This window comes from Theropithecus gelada, chromosome 20 (assembly GCF_003255815.1).
Source record: "Theropithecus gelada isolate Dixy chromosome 20, Tgel_1.0, whole genome shotgun sequence".
Lineage (NCBI taxonomy): Eukaryota > Metazoa > Chordata > Mammalia > Primates > Cercopithecidae > Theropithecus > Theropithecus gelada.
The window spans coordinates 50150380-50171555 of NC_037688.1; the positions used below are offsets into that span (position 1 = coordinate 50150380).

The window sequence follows — 21176 nt, forward strand, 5'->3', positions numbered from 1 at the left end:
TGGGGTTTCAGGGTTTGGGCCCCGCGCCCGGCCTTTTTTTTTTTTTTTTTTTTAGACAGAGTCTGTCACCCAGGCTGGAGTGCAGTGGTGCGATCTTAGCTCACCGCAACCTCCGCCTCCTGGGGTCAAGCGATTCTTAGGCCTCAGCCTCCTGAGTAGCTGGGATTATAGGCACCCGCAACCACGCGTGGCTAAATTTTGTTGTGTATTTTTAGTAGAGACGGGGTTTCACCATATTGGCCAAGCTGGTCTCGAACTCCTGGCCTCTAGTTACCTACCTGCCTCTCAAAATGCTGGGATTACAGGCGCTCTACTGAACAGCAGAAGCTTCTTGTTCTTGGGTTTGGTTTACTCATCAAAGAAGGGGTGGCATGCATTAGATGTTGTAAAATTTTCTAAGTTCTAATACATATTCTAAAAATATATAGAAACCATTTCAGAATGTTAAGACTATAATACTAAATTACCCCAATCCTGCCACTCAAATGCACAACTACTTCCATTGTTGAATTAATGCCTTTAACACACTTCCTTTTCGGTAGCACACACTGCGTTCAATCATGTCTGCTACTGTATCCCTCTCGAGAGTAGGAAGCCCCCACCCGAGGCCACCTGGAATCTTTCCGCAGGACCATTGCATGAGGCAGGACCACCCTTAATGGTTCTGCCTTAAAAGCGCCAATTTAAATCCTCAGCAGCAATACTCGACATGACCACAAGATGGTGATGTTGCTCCTGAAATGTTCCTATTGCCTTGGTAAAGTCACACGGGTGGCAATGATTTCAAACAAGAATTTGGAAATTTTTCCAAGTTGGAAAAAAAATAAGACGATTTCCAAAATGTTATATTTACAAAAAGTATTACTTAGAACTGGGCATGGTGGCGCGTATCTGTAGTCCCAGCTGCTTGGGAGGTTGCCGCAGGAAAATGGCTTGAGCCCAGGAGTTTGAAGCCAACCTAGGCGACATCACAAGACCCCAACTCAAGAAACAAAAACTAGGCCGCGCGCGGTGGCTCACGCCTGTAATCCCAGCACTTCGGGAGGCTGAGGTGGGTGGATCACGAGGTCAAGAGATCGAGACCATCCCAGGCCAACATGGTGAGACCCCGTCTCTACTAAAAATACAAAAATTAGCTGGGCGTGGTGGCGGGTGCCCGTGGTCCCAGCTACTCGGGAGGCTGAGGCAGGAGAATCGCTTNGGTTTGGTTTACTCATCAAAGAAGGGGTGGCATGCATTAGATGTTGTGAAATTTTCTAAGATCTAATATCATATTCTAAAAATATATAGAAACCATTTCAGAATGTTAAGACTATAATACTAAATTACCCCAATCCTGCCACTCAAATGCACAACTACTTCCATTGTTGAATTAATGCCTTTAACACACTTCCTTTTCGGTAGCACACACTGCGTTCAATCATGTCTGCTACTGTATCCCTCTCGAGAGTAGGAAGCCCCCACCCGAGGCCACCTGGAATCTTTCCGCAGGACCATTGCATGAGTCAGCACCACCCTTAATGGGAAAGCGCCCATTTAAATCCTCAGCAGCAATACTCGACATGGCCACAAGATGGTGGTGTTGCTCCTGAAATGTTCCTATTGCCTTGGTAAAGTCACACGGGTGGCAATGATTTCAAACAAGAATTTGGAAATTTTTCCAAGTTGGAAAAAAAAATTCAAGAGGATTTCCAAAATGTTGTGTTTACAAAAAGTATTACTTAGAACTGGGCATGGTGGTGCGTATCTGTAGTCCCAGATACTTGGGACGTTGCCTCAAGAAAATGGCTTGAGCCCAGCAGTTTGAAGCTAACCTAGGCGACATCTCAAGACCCCAACTCAAGAAACAAAAACTAGGCCGGACGCGGTGGCTCACGCCTGTAATCCCAGCACTTCGGGGAGGCCGAGGTGGGCGGATCACGAGGTCAAGAGATCCAGACCATCCCGGCCAACATGGTGAAACCCTGTCTCTACTAAAAATACGAAAATTAGCTGGGCGTGGTGGCGGATGCCTGTGGTCCCAGCTACTTGGGAGGCTGAGGCAGGAGAATCGCTTGAACCCAGGTGGCAGAGGTTGCAGTGAGCCGACACCACACCACTGCACTCCAGCCTGGGAGACACAGCGACACTCTGTCTCAAAAAAAAAAAAAAAAAGAAAAAAGAAAAAATTAAAATAAATGAATAAATATATACACATATGTAAGAGTTATAGTGGCTGGGCGCAGTGGCTCACACCTGTAATCCCAGCACTTTGGGAGGCCGAGGCAGGTGGATCACAAGGTCAGGAGATCGAGACCATTCTGGCTAACATCTACTAAAACACAAAAAATTAGACAGGAGTGGTGGTGTGCACCTGTAATCCCAGCTACTTGGGAGGCTGAGGCAGAAGAATTGCTTAAACCAGGAAGTTGGAGGTTGCAGTGAACCGAGATCATGCCACTGTACTCCAGCCTGGGCAAAAGAGGGAGATTGCCTCAAAAAAAAAAAAAGAAAGCAAAATCCAATTAACAAATTCAGTAAAGACTATCTTTCTTTTTTTTTTTTTTTTTTTTTTTGAGACGGAGTCTCGCTCTGTCACCCAGGCTGGAGTGCAGTGGCGCGATCTCGGCTCACTGCAAGCTCCGCCTCCCGGGCTTACGCCATTCTCCTGCCTCAGCCTCCCGAGTAGCTGGGACCACAGGCGCCCGCCAATTTGCCCGGCTAGTTTTTTTTTTTTTTTTGTATTTTTTAGTAGAGACGGGGTTTCACCGTGTTCGCCAGGATGGTCTCGATCTCCTGACCTCGTGATCCACCCGTCTCGGCCTCCCAAAGTGCTGGGATTACAGGCTTGAGCCACCGCGCCCGGCCAAGACTATGTTTCTAAACATGTTTTTTTTTTTTCCAAAAAAGACCAAAATATTACTTAGAGAAGACACTACCTTCTAGTCCTCAATCCACTGGCCCTTCTTATTTCCTTTCTACTCTGGTCATATTTGTTATTCATTGGTGAATTTTATTTTACACGTTTATAACTTAAAAACATTTAAGGCCAGACGCGGTGGCTCACGCCTCTAATCCCAGCACTTTGGGAGGCCGAGGCAGGAGGATCACCTGAGGTCAGGAGTTTGAGACCAGCCTGACCAACATGGAGAAACCCCATCTCTACTAAAAATATAAAAATTAGCTGGGTGTGGTGGTGCATGCCTGTAATCCCAGCTACTCAGGATGCTGAGGTAGGAGAATCACTAGAAGCCGGGAGGCAGAGTTTGCGGTGAGCCAAGATTGCACCATTGCACTCCAGCCTGGGTAACAAGAGCGAAACTCCATCTCAAAAACAAAAACAAAAAAAAGTTAAATAACTAGTAAGAGATATATTGAAATGTTAAAAGTAGTAAGAGTATTGATTTTTTTCTTGAATTTCTTGTTCTCAAAACGGTTTCCCATGTGCACAAACTCTTTTTACAGTGGGAAAATATTAAACAAGTTCAAGACAGGCCGCATCTCCTGAGTAGTAATTTAATGTTATGCAGGAGGATCAAGAGTAATATCAAGTAGAACAGAGGAATTAATTAAATTGAGGATATTAAAATCCCTATTGTAGGGGCTAGGTGTGATGGCTCATGCCTGTAATCCTAGCATTTTGGGACAGTGAGGCAGGAGGATCTCTTGAGGCCGGGAGTTTGAGACCAACTTGGGCAACACTGTGAGACCCTGTCTCTACAAAAAGTTTGGCGTGATGGCGGGTGCCTGTGGTCCAGCTACTCAGCAGGCTGAGATGGGAGGATTGCTTGAGCCTGGGAGGTTGAGGCTGCAGTGAGCAAAGATCTCACCACGACTGGTCCATGAAGCTTTTATTTCAATTATTTTTACATATAATTCTAGTCTATATAAGAATTATGTGGAATATTTGATAAAAATGTAGATTCCAGGATTTCACATCTAAAATTCTACCTGAGGTTCTAGAGAGGGATTCAAGAAGAATCCAAGGCCAGGCATGGTGGCACATGCCTCTAATTCCAGCACTTTGGGAGGCCGAGGCGGGTGGATCACTTGAGGTCAAGAGTTCAAGACAAGTTTGGCCAACATGGCAAAACCCCATCTCTTCTAAAAAATACAAAAATTAGCTGGGCATGGGGGGGGGCACCTGTAATCCCAGCTACTTTGGAGGGTGAGGCAGGGAGAACTCCTTGAACCCGGGAAGTGGAGGTTGCAGTGGGCCAAGATCACGCCATTGCACTCCAGCCTAGGCGACAGAGTGAGACTCCGTCTCGCGGGTGGAAAGGAAAAAAGACTCCAGATTTCGGGTGGTGGGGAGAGGATCAGGGAAGAGGCAGGAACAAGAATCTAGATTTTTTTTTTTTTTTTTGGGACAGAGTCTGGCTCTGTCGTCCAGGCTGGAGTGCAGTGGCCGGATCTCAGCTCACTGCAAGCTCCGCCTCCCGGGTTTACGCCATTCTCCTGCCTCAACCTCCCGAGTAGCTGGGACCACAGGCGCCCGCCACCTCGCCTGGCTAGTTTTTTGTATTTTTTAGTAGAGACGGGGTTTCACCATGTTAGCCAGGATGGTCTCGATCTCCTGACCTCGTGATTCGCCCGTCTCGGCCTCCCAAAGTGCTGGGATTACAGGCTTGAGCCACCGTGCCCGGCCAAGAATCTAGATTTTTAGCAAATACTCCTGATAACTGATAGGCTATGAACCAGACTTTGACAAACACTAGAATAGATGCCCTTGAGAAAAAGAAGACTGTGGCTAAAGTGACGAGCCTAAGACACACATGAGGTTTGCTTTGTCCTGGGCACTAAAACACCTCAAGTATTTTATCTACATCATCTCATTTAATATTTAATATCATACAGGTTTCCTCATTAATGTTGCATAAAATCGTTAATGGCCGGGCGCGGTGGCTCACACCTGTAATCCCAGCACTTTGGGAGGCTGAGGTGGGTGGATCACCTGAGGTCAGGAGTTCGAGACCAGCCTGACCAACATGGCAAAACCCTGTCTCTACTAAAAATACAAAATTAGCTGGGCGTCGTGGTGAGCGCCTGTAATCCCGGCTACTCGGGAGGCTGAGGCAGGAGAATCGCTTGTACCCGTGAGATAGAGGTTGCAGTGAGCCGAGATCCCACCATTGCACTTCAGCCTGGGCAACAAAAGTGAAACTCTGTCTCAAAAAAAAAAAAAAAAAGTTGGACGCGTAATCTTTGCACTTTGGGAGGCCGAGGCAGGTGGATCATCTGAGGCCAGGAGTTTGAGACCAGTCACGCCAACATGGCAAAACCCCGTCTCTACTGAAAATACAAAAACTAGCCGGGTGCGGTGGCTCAGACCTGTAATCCCAGCACTTTGGGAGGCCAAGGCAGGCGGATCACGAGGTCAGAAGTTCAAGACCAGCCTGGCCAACATGGTGAAACCCCATCTCTACTAAAAATACAAAAACATTAGCTGGGCGTGGTGGTAGGCGCTTGTAATCCCTGCTACTCGGGAGGCCGAGGCTGCAGTGAGCAGAGATCGTGCCACTGCACTCCAGCCTGGGCAACAGAGCGAGACTCTGTCTCAAAAAAAAAAAAAAAAAAAAAAGGAAAGGAAAAAAAACTAGCTGGGCATGGTGGCTACTCAGGAGGCTGAGGGAGAAAAATCGCTTGTACTCGAGAGGTGGAAGTTACAGGGAGCGGAGATCCCACCATTGCACTCCAGTCTGGGTGACAAGAGCCAAATTGCGTTGCAAAAAAAAAAAAAAAATGTAACATGCTTACTTTGTATCATTGGGAAAGTCATGGCTTCCTTTTTTCCTTTTCCTTTTTCTTTTCTTTTTTTTTTTGAGACAGAGTTTCACTCTTTCACCCAGGCTGGAGTGCAGTGGCATGATCTCAGCTCACTGCAACCTCCGCTTTCTGGTTTCAAGCGATTGTCCTGCCTCAGCTTCCCAAGTAGCTGGGATTACAGGTGTGCGGTACCATGCCTGGCTAATTTTTGTATTTTTTCAATAGAGACAGGGTTTCACCATGTTGTCCAGGCTGCTCTCGAACTCCCGACCTCATGATCCACCCATCTCGGCCTCCCAAAGTGCTGGGATTACAGGCGTGAGCCACCACGCCTGGCTGAGTTCCTCTTTTTTGAAAGTATCAGCAATTTAACAAGTTTCAGGAGCCTTACGAGTATTGGGGGAACCTCAAGAAGAGAGGAATTTGCTCAAATTTTAAGTACTACAGGCAAAATCTGATGGAGAAAGCATCTTGGGCTTGCCTTCTGTGTCTCAGAATATCAAACAACAGATTATTTATTTATTTTTTTGAGACAGAGTCTTGCTCTGTCCCCCAGGCTGGAGTGCAGTGGCACGACCTCGGCTCACTGCAAGCTCCGCCTCCCGGGTTCACATCATTCTCCTGCCTCAGCCTCTCCAGTAGCTGGGACTACAGGCGCCCGCCACAACGTCTGGCTAATTTTTTGTATTTTGTTAGTAGAGACAGGGTTAGCCAGGATGGTCTCGATCTCCTGACCTCCTGATCTGCCCGCCTCGGCCTCCCAAAGTGCTGGGATTACAGGCGTGAGCCACCACGCCTGGCCTCTCTTTTCATTTTGAGATGGAGTCCCACTCTGTTGTCCAGGCTGGAGTACAGTTGCATGATCTCAGCTCACTGCAACCTCCACCTCCCAGGTTAAGTAATTCTCCTGCCTCAGCCTCCTGAGTAGCTGGGATTACAGGCGCGCACCACCACGCCCAGCTAATTTTTGTTTTTAGTAGAAACGAGGTTTCACCATGTTGGCCAGGCTGGTCTCGAACTTCTGACCTCAAGTGATTGGCCCGTCTTCGCCTCCCAAAATGCTGGGATTACAGGTGTGAGCCACGGCACCTGGCCGAAACAACAGACTTTCAAAAGTCTAAGGTTCCTTATGGAGACTTCCAGCAAGGCAAATTCAGGTGAGCTTATCTGGTAAATGAGTACTACATAATCAGGCCAAATCTAATGAGATCAGCCTTATAATCAAAAATACGTTTCCTTGGCCAGGCACAGTGGCTTACGCCTGTAATCCCAGCACTTTGGAAGGCCGAGGCGGGAAGATCACTTGAGGTCAGGAGTTTGAGACCAGCCTGGCCAACTTGATGAAACCCCGTGTCCACTAAAAATACAAAAATTAGAACTGAAAAAAAAAAATACAAAAATTAGCTGAGTGTGGTGGTGTGTGCCTGGAATCCCAACTACTTGGGAGGCTGAGGCAGGAGAACTGCTTGAACCCGGGAAGCAGAGGTTGCAGTGAGCTAAGATCACACAACCACACTCCAGCTTAGGTGACAGGGTTTAAGACTCCGTCTCCAAAAAAAAAAAAAAAAAAAAATTTCCTTGATTATGAGATCAAAAGAAAAATGTGTGCTTCAGTGGAAAATGATACATTGTTTAGAACACATCTTTCCAGATTATCTTATTCTCTTCTTTGAGCTATTTGTACAACTCTGTAAATTGTGAACAGCTGAGAAAAATGCGAAGTAATTCTAGCATATAGGAGACAGGGTCTAGCTCTGCTGCCCAGGCTGGAGTGCAGTGGTGCAATCACTACAGCCTCAAACTCCCAGGCTCAAGCGATCCTCCCACCTCGACCTCCTGAAGTGCTGAGACTACAGGTGTGAACCACCAGGCCTGGCGTCTCTTTTTCTATTTAAATAAATACGGCCGGGCGCAGTGGCTCACACCTGTAATCCCAACACTTTGGGGGGCCAAGGTGGGCAGATAACGAGGTCAGGAGATCGAGACCATCCTGGTGAACACGGTGAAACCCCGTCTCTACTAAAAATACAAAAAAATTAGCCGGCCATGGTGGTGGGCACCTGTAGTCCCAGCTACTTGGGAGGCTGAGGCAGGAGAATGGCGTGAGCCTGGGAGGCAGAGCTTGCAGTGAGCTGAGATCGTGCCACTGCACTGCACTGGGCAACAGAGCAAGACTCTGTCTCAATAAATAAATAAATAAATAAATAAATAAAATAAATACAGACATGTAAATAAATTCCCCCACTGTGGAAGAGGCCAGTTTTGCCTCCATTTGCACATTCACTTCAATATTCCTGATCTAGAATCTTCCAGATTATTCTTTGGATTCTCTTTTTTTTTTTCCCCCCCCATCACAGAGTCTTCTTCTGTCTCCCAGGCTGGAGAGCAGTGGCTATATCTCAGCTCACTGCAACCTCCGATTTCTGGGCTCAAATCATTCTCCTGCCTTTGCCTCCCATGATCTGCCCACCTTGGCTTCTCAAAGTGCTGGTATTACAGGCATGAGCCACCACGACCAGCCCATGTAATTTTAAAAATTGCTGACTGGAACCTAATGATTTTAACACTAATGACTAAGCAGTTTGAAAAACAGTGCCCTAGACCAAAACAAAGGAAATAAAACTGTTTTATACTCATGTAAAACAAACACATGTTAAAGATTTCACTTATTGTTAAAGAGCCAGTGAGCCGGAGCTCGGGAGTTCGAGACCAGCCTGGCCATCATGGTGAAACCCTGTCTCTACTAAAAATACAAAAAAATTAGCCGGGTGTGGTGCGTGCCTGTAATCCCAGCTGCTCAGGAGGCTGAGGCAGAACTGATTGAACCTACCTGGGAGATGGAGGTTGCAGTGAGCCAAGATCGCACCACTGCACTCCAGCCTAGGCAACAAAATGAGACTCTGTCTCAGGGGGGAAAAAAAAAGGAAATTTTCAGTGCATTTAACAAAAAACAAGTATATTTTATGAAACTTTTGTTACTGTAAGCGCATTTTTTTTTTTTTTTTTTTTACAGTGGATACCCGTTGTTTTGTGGTAGATACAGGGACCCTAATGTGTTTCTTTTGTGATGTTCAATCTTCATTCGTACAATTTTTTTTTTTTTTTTTTTTTTTTTGAGACAGTCTCACTCTGTCACCCAGGCTGGAGTGAAGTGGCTCGATTCTGGCTCACTGCAACCTCTGCCTCCTGAGTTCAAGCGATTCTGCTCCTCAGGCTCCTGAGTAGCTGGGATTACAGGCACCCGCCACCACGCCCAGCTACATTTTCTGTATTTTTAGTAGAGATGGGGTTTCACCGTATTAGCCAGGCTGGTCTCAAACTCCTGACCTCTGGTGATCTGCCCGCCTCGGCCTCCCAAAGTGCTGGGATTACAGACACGAACCACCATGCCTGGCCGCACTCAGTACAGATTTCTTAAGTGAATGGAGCACGGGCTGGCAGACGTGCACGGAAAGCTCCAAAGTCTCAGTTTATGGTGCATCACTCTTATCCTCTCTCCCCATCTCCCAAAACTGTGGGTGCGGAGCAATTTGAGTGCAATGCCAGATGGCCTGCTGAGACACTGCGGTCCTGCCGGTGGCCACAAGGGCTCAGTGTAGCCTGCTGGGACACTGCGGTCCTGCTGGTGGCGACAAGGGCTCGGTATAGACCTAAGGGTCACATGTCAGCAACTGTCAGGTGTCTTTCAGACACCAGCGGGTCCAAACTCTAATCAGTAAGGCTGGAAAACCAGGAGGCTCTTTTGGCAGCTGAAGGAGCAACAGAATTACCTTTACACGTGAGTGAGAGACGCCACCATCATCTCCCACACCTGGGTCACGGCGCTGGCTTGCTGGGCAGGAGACCCCGGGGGAAAATCCCGTAACTTCTCTGTGCTGGTTTCACCTGTGAAGAAAGAAAAGTGGCAAATGAAATATCGCAAGTGAAATTATTCCATGCACTGTCGAGTGTTACAGAAGAACAAGGCATTCTGCATCCAGGTGCAGCAGGGGTGCTGAGGGATAGGAGCAGGAGGAGGGAAGGCGCTTTGTTTAAAAAGCTTCTGAATGGACTGGTGGCAAGGTGGCTCACACCTGTCATCTCAGCAGTTTGAAAGACTCAGGTGAGAGAATTGTTTGAGCCCAGGAGTTCGAGACCACCCCTCCACACACACCATTTCTACAAAATTAAAAAAAAAAACAAAAAAGCGCTCCTGGAAGACTCCAATGTCTACCCACCTCCCACCTACCCACAACTGAGCCATGAGCATTGGAGGTGCACTTGCCTTGGACATGAACCCCTATGGTGATAGCACACGCTCAGTGGGTGCACAGAGACTTTCCTCCTGGAGAGGCTGAAGGTGGCAGAGATGCCCAGATAATTAAAATTGACTCAAAATGAGCTTCACAATCTCAGCACTGTCGACATTTTGGGCCGGATGATTCTGCTGTGGGAGGCTGTGCTGTTCAGCGTGGGGTGTTCAGCAGCATCCCCGGTCTCTACCTGCCAGATCGTAGTGTCATGCCTTACCACACATTGTGACCATCAGCATTGCAGAATGTTCCCTGGGGTGCAAAATTGCCCGAGAGCCACAGCTCCAAAGCAACTTAGAAATCAGAGGGCACGGCCGGGCGCGGTGGCTCAAGCCTGTAATCCCAGCACTTTGGGAGGCCGAGGCGGGTGGATCACGAGGTCAGGAGATCGAGACCATCCTGGCTAACATGGTGAAACCCCGTCTCTACTAAAAAATACAAAAAACTAGCCGGGCGTGGTGGCGGGCGCCTGTAGTCCCAGCTACTCGGAGGCTGAGGCGGGAGAATGGCGTGAACCCGGGAGGTGGAGCTTGCAGTGAGCCGAGATCGCCACTGCACTCCAGCCTGGGCGACAGAGCGAGACTCCGTCTCAAAAAAAAAAAAAAAAAAAAGAAATCAGAGGGCACAGAAAGGGAGAGCTTGGCCAATGAGACCCTCCCAGCCGGGTATTCCCCAATCACCCTCCATCATAATCTTAGCGAAGTTTATTTACTCCTTCCCATAGCTTAATGCATCCTCAAATCTCTCTCCCTTTATGCCTGATACACCCATCTTCCCTCTCCTTTCCATTCCCACCACCTCAGGACATCATCCCTTACCACAACCTCTTTAGCCCAAGCCAAAGCCTCTGAACGATCTTGCCAGCTCTGGCAAGCAGCCACTCCAATTCTCCCTATAGGGTGCTGAAAGGCCACTCTTCCTAAAGCTTAACTTTCAGCCTGTCTCTCCCCAGTTAAATCATCTCCATCTCCAGCTTTAGTGCATCATCAGCTGGGTGTCATAAACGCTCCACAATGTAGTCTCAACCTCAGCCTTGTTCCTTCCACACGTGCCGCCAGTAGCATTTGGGAGAGGAATAAGAGAAACATGATAGAATCACACGAGAAAATCTAGATCAAGCCCTGGAAATCATATTGACCCTGGAAAGCAGAAATATGAAAATAAAAATAAGCCGTTTCTTCGGAATTGGAGTTCGCACATGATTATCTGACTATGGAAGTTCAGTTTCCTCCCAGGACAAGGAATAAAGGGAACAACGGGCAGGGTTTCGAGCGAGGGTTTCAACTACGTCAGACCCGTTATGTGCAGGCTCCATGGGTTAGCCGCGGCCTTTTGGAACCGGGTGGAAGAGAATGGAACGGAATTGAATCCGAACAGATCCAGCTGCGTCATGTGAGCTTAAACAAGCGTCTCCCTTTAAACTTGTGCTTCAGTCATCCAGACCCACAGGCGCAGTGTACACGCGTAAAAGGCATTTCTCAGTGTCGGCTGTGGGTCAGCAAAGTTCGAAAGCCGTCACCGGAGATCTATAGAGTCAGAAGCCGGAGCGGGGTGCGTCCAGATCCGCAAAAGTGCAAGGTCACTGGGACCGCCCGAGCTGCAACCGTGGGACGGGGCTGGTGCTGCGGGTTCAGGAAGGCAGCGCTGGGCGGGGCGGACACCGCCAGGGAACGGAGGGCGAGTGCTGGGGTCCTTGAAGTGGGGGTGTCGGGCTTAGGCCAGGGGACGGGGGTGGGGTGAGGAAGGAGTGGCGAGGAGCAAGGAGGGAATCGCGGGACACCCCACAGGAGGCGGCTGAGCGCCGAGACGCAGACCCCTCCCCAGCACCCGCAGCCCTCGGGACCCCCGGGAGAGCCGGGCCGGGGGCGCGTCCACGCCGGGGACGCGGGACTCTCCCGGCCCGCAGGGGCCCGTCCTCACCGACGGCAGCGGGGCCCTCCCTCTCCGGCGACAGCGCCGTGGCGGGTCCCTCAGCCTCTGCCGCTGCAGCAGCGGGGGTCGACCTCGCGGCCCAGGCAGTCGCCGCCACGCCGACCCCGGCGCCCGCTCCCAGCCCGGACCTGCCCCGCGGGAGCGAGCCCCGTGACCGCGCGCGCGACCCCGCCGGGCAGCCGGCCTTGCGGAACGCCCAGGCGAGCTCCTTCCGAGCATGCGCAGCAAGACCGCGTGGCCCGTTCCTCAGGTAAATCCGCTCCTCCGGGTCTTCCCTGCGCGTCGCCGAGCCGCAGGCTTGGCCTATCAACGCATGGGGGCGGGGACGTAACTCACTGAAAAGGCGGGGCCATCCCGAGATTGGACGCCGGCGTCCAGGGGCGGAGCTAGGATGGGGGTGCTGGACGGGACGCTCTTGGCGTAAAGGGGCTGGAGTAGGGGGCGCTTAATTGAGACCCCAGGACGGTCCCCAGGATCTGAGGATGCCCACAGGAAGCGGAGCGCTTGCTGAGATGCACCCTTGGGTCTGTCAGTTTCCTGAGCCCGTGGAAAGGCGATTCTCATGCATCTCATTGACGCCCCCAGTGACCCTACCCCAGAGCGGAGCCAGTGTGATATTCAAATAAACAGCGATAGCAACGGATTATAACCTTGACTACGATAAGAGTCCAAACTGAAGGAAATAAGTCAATGCGGGAGAAGGGACAGTTCTTTCTTACATCAGAAACCCAACAAAAAAAAAATACCTGGGCCGGGCGCGGTGGCTCCTGCCTGTATTCCCAGCACTTTGGGAGGCCGAGGCGGGTGGATCACCTGAGGTCAGTAGTTCAAGACCAGCCTGGGCAATATGGTGAAACCCCGTTTCTACTAAAAATACAAACATTAGCCGGGTGTGGTGGTGGGCGCCTGTAATCCCAGCTACTCGTGAGGCTGAGGCGGGAGAATCACTTGAACCCGGGAGGCGGAGGTTGCAGTGAGCTGAGATGGCGCCACTGCACTCCAGCCTGGGCAACAGTGAGCCTGTGTCAAAAAAAATAAAAAATAAAAAATAAAAAAGCAGAAATATTACATAGTATTACAAAGGCTGCATGACGAGTGATGTAACACATAGAATGTAGAAGCAGATATGACAACCAGTAGTCTTCTGTTAAGCCAGCAACAAAGATATTTGCAAAAATGTAAAACTATGTCACTGTTCTCTCTAAATTTCTTTGGAAAAATATTGTAGTTTTCCATAAAACTATGTTATGTTAACAATCAGTTTACTGTTGTTTTTTTTTTAGTAAGAGCTTTATTGAAATATAATTCACATACCATACATTTCTCCCATTTAAAGTGTACAATTAAATGATATTTAGTATAATCAGAGTTGTGCAAGCAGCACCATAGTCAGTTTTAAAACCTTTTATCACTCCAAGAAGAAACCTTTAGCCATCACCCTCCAATTTGCTAATCACCCCAGCCCTAAGTAATATGATCTATTTTTTGTCTTTATAGATTTGCGTATTCTGCACATTTCGTATAAATGAAATCATGCAACAAATATGTGGTCTCTTGTGACTGACTTCTTTCACCTAGCCTTAGCATAGCACTTTCAAAGTTCATCCATGTTGGCCAGGTACAGTGACTCGTGCTTGTAATCCCAGCACTTTGGGAAGCTGAGACAGGAGCATCGTTTGAGCCCAGGAGTTTGAGACCAGCATAGGTAACACAGTGAGACTCTTTCTCTACAGAAAAAAAAAAAAAAAAAAAAGAGGAACAAGAAAAAATTAACTGGATGTGGTGATGCGCTGTAGTCCAAGCTACTCAGGAGGCTGAGGTGGAAGGATCGCTTGAGCTTGGGAGTTTGAGGATGCAGTGAGCTGCGCTCATGCTACTGCACTCCAGGCTGGGCGACAGAGCAAGACCCTGTTTTTCAAAAACAAAAACAAAAACAAAAACAAAAAAAAAAGTGGCAGAACTTAATTACTTGTTTTTTTTTCTTCTTGAGATGGAGTCTTGCTCTGTCGCCCAGGCTGCAGTGCAGTCGCACGATCTCAGCTCACTGCAACCTCCACCTCCCGGGTTCAAGCGATTCTCCTGCCTCAGTCTCCTGTGCAGCTGGGATTACAGGCACTTGTCACCACGCCCAGCTTTTTTTGAGAGAAGTCTGACTGCCACACCCAGGCTGGAGTACAATGGTGCTATGTTGGCTAACTGCAACCTTTGCTTTCCAGGTTCAAGCGATTCTCCTGTCTCAGCTTCCCCAGTAGCTGGGACTACATGCCTGCGCCACCATGCCCGGCTGATTTTTGTATTTTTAGGAGAGACGGGGTTCCACCATGTTGTCCAGGCTGGTCTCGAACTCCTGACCTCAGGTAATCTGCCCGACTTGGTCTCCCAAAGTGCTGGGATTACAGGCATGAGCCACCATGCCTGGCCAGGATGCTGTTTTTGTTTATTTGTTTTGTTTTTGAGACATAATCTCCCTCTGTCGTCCAGGGTGGAGTGCAGTGGTGAGATCACAGTTCACTGCAGCCTCAATCAAACTCTTGGGTTCCATTGATCCTCTTGCCTCAGCCTCCAAAGTAGCTGGCACTACAGGTGCACAACACAGCACCCTGCTAATTTTTGTATTTTTAGTACAGATGAGGTTTCACCACGTTGGCCAGGATGGTCTCCTGACCTCAGGTGATCCACCCGCCTCGACCTGCCAAAGTGCTAGGATTACAGGCATGAACCACTGCGATCTGCCTGTTATTCCTTTTCAATATTCTTTTGCCACCTCTGGGTCTCTTGAGTTTCCAGTTGTCATCTTTCTTGTCAATCTTTGTGAAAATGAATCACTACCTTTAATTTTACATCATTGAGACCACTGCAATTATTATTATTATAATTATTTTGAGGCAGAGTCTCGCTTTGTTGCCCAGGCTGGAGGGCAATGGTGCGATCTCGGCTTACTGCAAACTCTGCCTCCGGGTTCAAGCGATTCTTCCACCTTAGGCTCCCGAGTAGCTGGGATTACAGGTGTGCACCACCGCCACGTCTAAGTTTTTAATTTTTTTTTTTTTTTTTTTTGAGACGAAGTTTCGCTCTTCTTGCCTAGGCTGGAGTGCAATGGCGTGATCTCGGCTCACCGCAACCTCCGCCTCCCGGATTCAAGCGATTCTCCTGCCTCAGCCTCCCGAGTAGCTGGGATTACAGGCACCACCACGCCTGGCTAGTTTAGTATTTTTAGCAGAGACGGGGTTTCTCCATGTTGGTCAGGCTGTTCTTGAACTTCCGACCTCAAGTGATCCACCCGCCTTGGCCTCCCAAAGTGCTGAGATTACAGGCGTAAGCCACCCCGCCCGATCTTAATTTTAATTTCAATTTTTACTAGAGACGTAGTCTCCCTATTCCCGAGGCTGGTCTCAAACTCCTGAGCTCAAGCGATTCTCTCGCCTTGGCCTCCCGAAGCACTGGGAAACAGACGTGAGCCACCCCAGTCAGCCTCCTTTTGGGATTCTTGCAACTTTTCTGTAGGTGAGAAATTATGTCAAAGTAGAAGCTGGACAAAGGAAATACTCCCTTCATCCCCTGAGCATTCCACGAGGTGAAAGCCTGCTTTTCCCGTTGGTCCAACCCTCGCCCATTGGTTCAGCCCCGGCCCATCCCTCGCCCATTGGTCCAGCCCCGCCCTACACCCATTGGTTCCGCTCCCTTCTATTGGCTCAGCCCCCCTTTGGCCCCGCCCCACCCATTAGTTCAGCCCCCGTCCATTGATGTCCAGCACTCTCCCATTGGTCCAGGCCTTGCCCATTGGTTTAGCCCTCGACCATTGGCTCACCCCTCGCCCATTGGTCCCACCCCCACCCACAGGCCCCGCCCTCTCCGCTGCGCGCCATTCTCCAGCAAGGAGAATACACTCAGCATTCTCCAGCAATGCGGTGCGGTGCTGGGTTGACTCCAAGTGCGAGGAGCCGCAGGGTCCTGGTTACCGTTTTCCTGTGACGCTTGGCGGCGGCGGCCAGAGCGGCCCCAGCACCGCGCCCTGGGCTCACTGCGGCTCTCCTATCATCCCGGGGTCGTCACGGTCCGCCTGCACCCTTCTCCCCGCCCAAGCCTCCCTCTGGCTGCGCGTCATCGGCTGGCTAGCGGAGGGCGCCGCTCCACCCTGGGAGACCCCGCGCCCCCGCCTCACGGCCTGCCCATCTCCTCTCGCTCTAAAGCGGCCGCTGGAGGAGCCCCAGGTCTGGCGGGTCCATGTCCAGGTGCCCTGGGTTCTCGCACGACCCACGGCCTCCTGCGTCCCGCACCTCTTGTGTCCTGCAGCTGCCCGCGTCCTCTCTGGGAGCCCTTCCTTCCCTTAGTCCGTCCACATCCCCTGCGGTTCCTCTGAAATCCGCGCCCCAATCCCGGAACCTCGGCTCTTACGCAAGCTCTTCGTCCCCGCCTCCCCAGCCCCCATGTGTCCTCCGCGTTCTGTATCCCCCTGCACCACACCGCTCCCTCTCTCCTTGCCCTCCGCACTGGGACCCTCGGGGACCAAAATCGTCCAAAATGCCTTCCCTGGTGTCGAGTTTATGTTAAGGGGTGGGGTGGGGAGACCAAAAAGCAGTGGATGTGGTAACCACGGGGACGCCGTGTGTCCTAGTTGGGCGCCTTTCGGCGGAGACGCGACGGGAGGAGGGGCTGCGGCTCGTGCCCTGGGCAGCGACAGTGTGGACTCCATTGCAGTTCTCCAACGGCTGCCACCCGCAGTGTCAACACACAGGTCCCCTCCATCCCTTACAGTCGCCCACCTCCCATCCCTGCAGAAGGCACCTTAGAGCCGGTGTCTGGGCCTTAAGGAGCCCGGGTGGGGGTCAGGCGGGTGGGCTGAGCGGGACGGAGGCTGCGGGGAGGAACCGCACTCTTGGCTGCCGGCACTGCCTGGGTCCTGGAAAGGCTGCTGGGCAGCCGCTGAGTCCGCGCGCGTCCTCTCCTGACCGCCAGGAGCATCGGCCAGAACGTCTCCACATTTCGGCCCTGAACCCGGATGAGGCCCTGCCCAGCGCTCAGTGCTGTCCAAGGAAAATGAGAACTCGAGGTGAAAAGCGCAGAGGCTGTGCACGCAAGGGCCAAGCGGAGGATGCGTTATTACTGTTTTCTTCTTGATGATAAAACCGGGTGTTGACAAATGCCAGAGAGTTTGGCATTCACAGGCCGTGGGTTGAATGTAACTTGCATCCTTCCAGTGCGGCAATCTCACTTCTAGAACTCTGTCCTAGGAACATAACAAGGCTATTTCAGGATTGCTTACAACCTGGAAGCAACTGGGATGTGTCTGGCCATTGGAGCTGGTGGATTTCACGCATCCCTGCCGTGGGCGTCAAGCAGCAAAAAGGATGTGCAGCATTCATACGAGGGAAGACATTTGTAACTCATTATGAAAAAATGTGTGGGTCAGTCGCGGTGGCTCACACCTGTAATCCCAGTACTTTGGGTGATCGAGGTGGGTGGATCACTTGAGGTCAGGAGTTCAAGACCAGCCTGGCCAACATGGCGAAACCCCGTCTCTACTAAAAACACAAAAATTAGCCAGGCATGGTGGCGCGCCCCTGTAGTGTCTGCTTCTCGGGAGGCTGAGGCAGGAGAATCACTTGAACCCAGGAGGCAGAGGTTGCAGTGAGCCGAGATCTCCCCACTGCACTCCAGCCTGGGCGACAGAGCGAGACTGTCTCAACAACAAGTGTGGCATCACCTTGATTTTCTGAAAATAGAAAAATTTAAAAAATATATATTTTCTGGCCAGGCACGGTGGCTCACGCCTGTAATCCTAGCACTTTGGGAGGCTGAGGCGGGCGGATCACCTGAGGTCGGGAGTTCAAGACGAGCCTGACCAACATGGAGAAACCCTGTCTCTACTAAAAGTACAAAATTAGCCGGGTGTGGTGGTGCATGCATGTAATCCCAGCTACTAGAGAGACTCAGGCAGGAGAATCACTTGGACCCGGGAGGCAGAGGTTGCGGTGAGCCAAGATCGCACCATTGCACTCCAGCCTGGGCAACAAGAGCGAAACTCTGGCTAAAAAAATAAAATAATTATATATATATGTGTGTGTGTATATATATATACACACACACAGACACACATATTTTTTAAAAATTTACCTCTAAGTAGTGGAATTACTGGAGGTAATTTGTAATTTTTCTCTCTTTTTCAAAATTAAAATTAATGACATCTACACTCAGCAACCAAACATATGAGAGGGGTGCACCGTTCTTGGAGCTACTGCAATACCAGGTCAATGCGTGGAGTGAACTGAGTAAGCTCCTACTGCAATCCCTTGCTCCAAAAATCCACTTTATGTACATTTTTTTAGACAGGGTCTCACCATGTCACCCAAGCTGGAGCTCAGTGGTGCCATCATGGCTCAATGCAGCCTTGACTTCCTAGGCTCAAGCGATCCTCCAGCTTCAGCCTCTTGAGTAGCTGGACTGTAGGTGAGCTCAGGTGATCCTCCTGGCTCAGCTTCCCCAGTAGCTGGGACTACAGGCACACACCACCACCACACCTGGCTAATTTTTGTATTTGTTTTGTAGATTCAGGGTCTCACTATGTTGCCCAGGCTGGCCCCCACTGGGTTGGCCTCTGTCATATACCCCGGGGCACCCAGACTCCTCAGTGGTCCTTAGCCTCAGGTTCATAGATTCATCAGTCAGGGATTTCTGTTTCCTCTGTGGCTCTGCAGGGGACGGGGTTGTGACCTGTTTACCACTAGATCCCGCTTGGGCCTGTATATCAAGGTCCCCAAGAAGTGAAGGGGCAAGAAAGCAGCAGAATTTTTAAATTTTTCAATTTAATTTAAAAAATTAATGTTTTAAAATTTGTGTTTGGATCTAAAATGTGAATGAATATTCACAATTGCATTTTTTGTTTGTTTTTGAGACGGAGTTTTGCTCTTGTTGCCCAGGCTGGAGTGCAATGGCATGATCTTAGCTCACTGCAACTTCCATCTCCTGGGTTCAAGTGATTCTCCTGCCTCAGCCTCCTGAGCAGATGGGATTACAGATGCCCACTGCCATGCCCTGCCAATGTTTTATATTTTTGGGTGGAGACAGAGTTTCACCATGTTGGCTAGGTTTGTCTCCAACTCCTGACCTCAGGTGATCCACCCGCCTTGGCCTCTCAAAGTATTGGGATTACAGGCGTGAGCCACCATGCCCGGCCCTAATTGCAATTTTTTAAAAAGTTATTTGTTTTTTGAGATGGAGACTTGCTCTGTCACTCAGGCTGGAGTGCAGTGGCATGATCTCAGCTCACTGCAGCCTCCACCTCCCGGGTTCAAGCCATTCTCCTGCCTCAGCCTCCCGAGTAGCTGGGACTAGAGGCACCCACCACCACGCCTGGCTAATTTTTGTATTTTTTTTTAGTAGAGACAGGGTTTCGCCATGTTGGCCAGGCTGGTCTTGAAATCCCAACCTTAGCTGGTCCACCCGCCTCAGCCTCCCGAAGGCTGGGATTACAGGCATGAGCCACTGCACCCGGCCTATAATTTCAATTTTAATATCAAATTGCTAACATTAGGCCAGGCACGGTGGCGTGCACCTGTAATCTCAGCACTTTGGGAGGCCGAGATGGGAAGATCGCTTGAGCCCAAAAGTTTGAGACCAGCCTGGCCAACACAGCGAGACCCTATCTCCTCAAAAACTCAAAAAAGTAGCCAAGCCTGCCTGTAGTCTCAGCTGCTCAGGAGGCTGAGGTGGGAGGATGATTGCTTGAACCTGGAAGGTCTGCTGCACTCCAGCCTGGGCAACAGAGCAGAACCCGGTCCCTGTCTCAAAAAAAAAATAAATAAATAAAATAAATAAATAAATAAATAATAAAGAACAGAATAATAAAGAACAGAAGGAAAGGGGCTCCAGGATATGGGTGGCAAAAAAAAGGCAACATGGGGTCCTAACCTGGCCATTTTTGTCCTCACTGCTCACTGGGATGTGGTGTGGATGATGCTGGGTGACGTCACGGAACCAGCGGTGATCCTCTCAGGCACACTCACGTTAACATGGCTATGACTGGGAAGGTTGTGCTCAGAGGTGGAGGCAGAATGGTTTTGGAGTCTGCTGCCTGCATTCTCCAAATGGTTTGGCAAAAGACAAGTGTGTGGAGGAGAGACAGAGGGAGGGACAGAGAAAAAAGAGGAGAGAGAGAGGGAAGGAGAGCCGGGGAACCCAGGCCAGGGCTATGCAGTATGCCCTGCGTGCTCCTGCAACTTTTATGCTCCAAATGTTTAAAAATAAAACCAGAGGGTGAGGAAAACAGTGATGTGGCCAGGCCCAGCGTGCAGGCTCCAGCTCCCTAGTATGCATCTCCCTCCTGGCTGACTGCCAACGCCACTGAGAGACTCAGGCCCAGGTGCACCCTTGCTGTTCCCCCAACTCCACTTAAGGGGGCACCAAAAATGCTCCCCCGCTCCTGGCCCTGCTGCTGCACAGTCACCCCTCACTGCCGGGTAAGGCTTCCCAGGCAACAGCAGGAGGGGCCCGATGGTGCCACACTGAGTACAGGGCAGGGGCGCCCCACAGTGACCCTGCCCTCTGACCCACCCCAGCTTCCTCTTCCTCACTCCCACTTCTTGAGGTTGCACCTGACACGTCCTGCCCTGACATCCTCAGGCATCCTTAACATCTGACAAGAACAGATAGCCAAGAGTACTTGGGAACAGGCCTCGAGCAGTGGCTCACACCTGTAATCCCAGCACTTTGGGAGGCCGAGGCGGGCAAATCACCTGAGGTCAAGAGTTCCAGACCAGCCTGGCTAACATGGTGAAACCCCATCTCTACTAAAAATACAAAAACTTAGCCAGGCATGGTGGTGTGCACCTGTGATCCCAGCTACTTGAGAGGCTGAAGCAGGAGAATCGCTTGAACCTGGGAGGCAGCAGTTGCAGTGAGCCGAGATCGCACCCCTGCACTCCAGCCTGGGCAACAGAGTGAGACCCCATCTCAAAAAACAAAACAAGGCCGGGTGCGGTGGCTCAAGCCTGTAATCCCAGCACTTTGGGAGGCCGAGACAGGTGGATCACGAGGTCAGGAGATCGAGACCATCCTGGCTAACCTGGTGAAACCCCGTCTCTACTAAAAAATACAAAAAAATAGCCGGGCAAGATGGCAGGCGCCTGTAGTCCCAGCTACTCGGGAGGCTGAGGCAGGAGAATGGCGTGGACCCGGGAGGCGGAGCTTGCAGTGAGCTGAGATCCGGCC

At 50.4% G+C, this 21176-nt stretch overlaps 1 protein-coding gene across 2 annotated transcripts in view; it reads right to left on the bottom strand.

The window, feature by feature from the left end:
• Nucleotides 1-12175, bottom strand: part of FLYWCH1 (FLYWCH-type zinc finger 1) — a 61144-nt gene extending 48969 nt beyond the window's left edge. For both annotated transcript variants that reach the window (XM_025370991.1, XM_025370992.1), the window contains exons 1-2: nt 11958-12175; nt 9516-9630 (exon numbers count right to left, since the gene is read on the bottom strand). The gene's annotated coding sequence lies outside the window, so the exon portion shown is untranslated. The remainder of the gene's footprint in view (nt 1-9515; nt 9631-11957) is intronic.
• Between the last annotated feature and the right edge of the window lie 9001 nt (nt 12176-21176).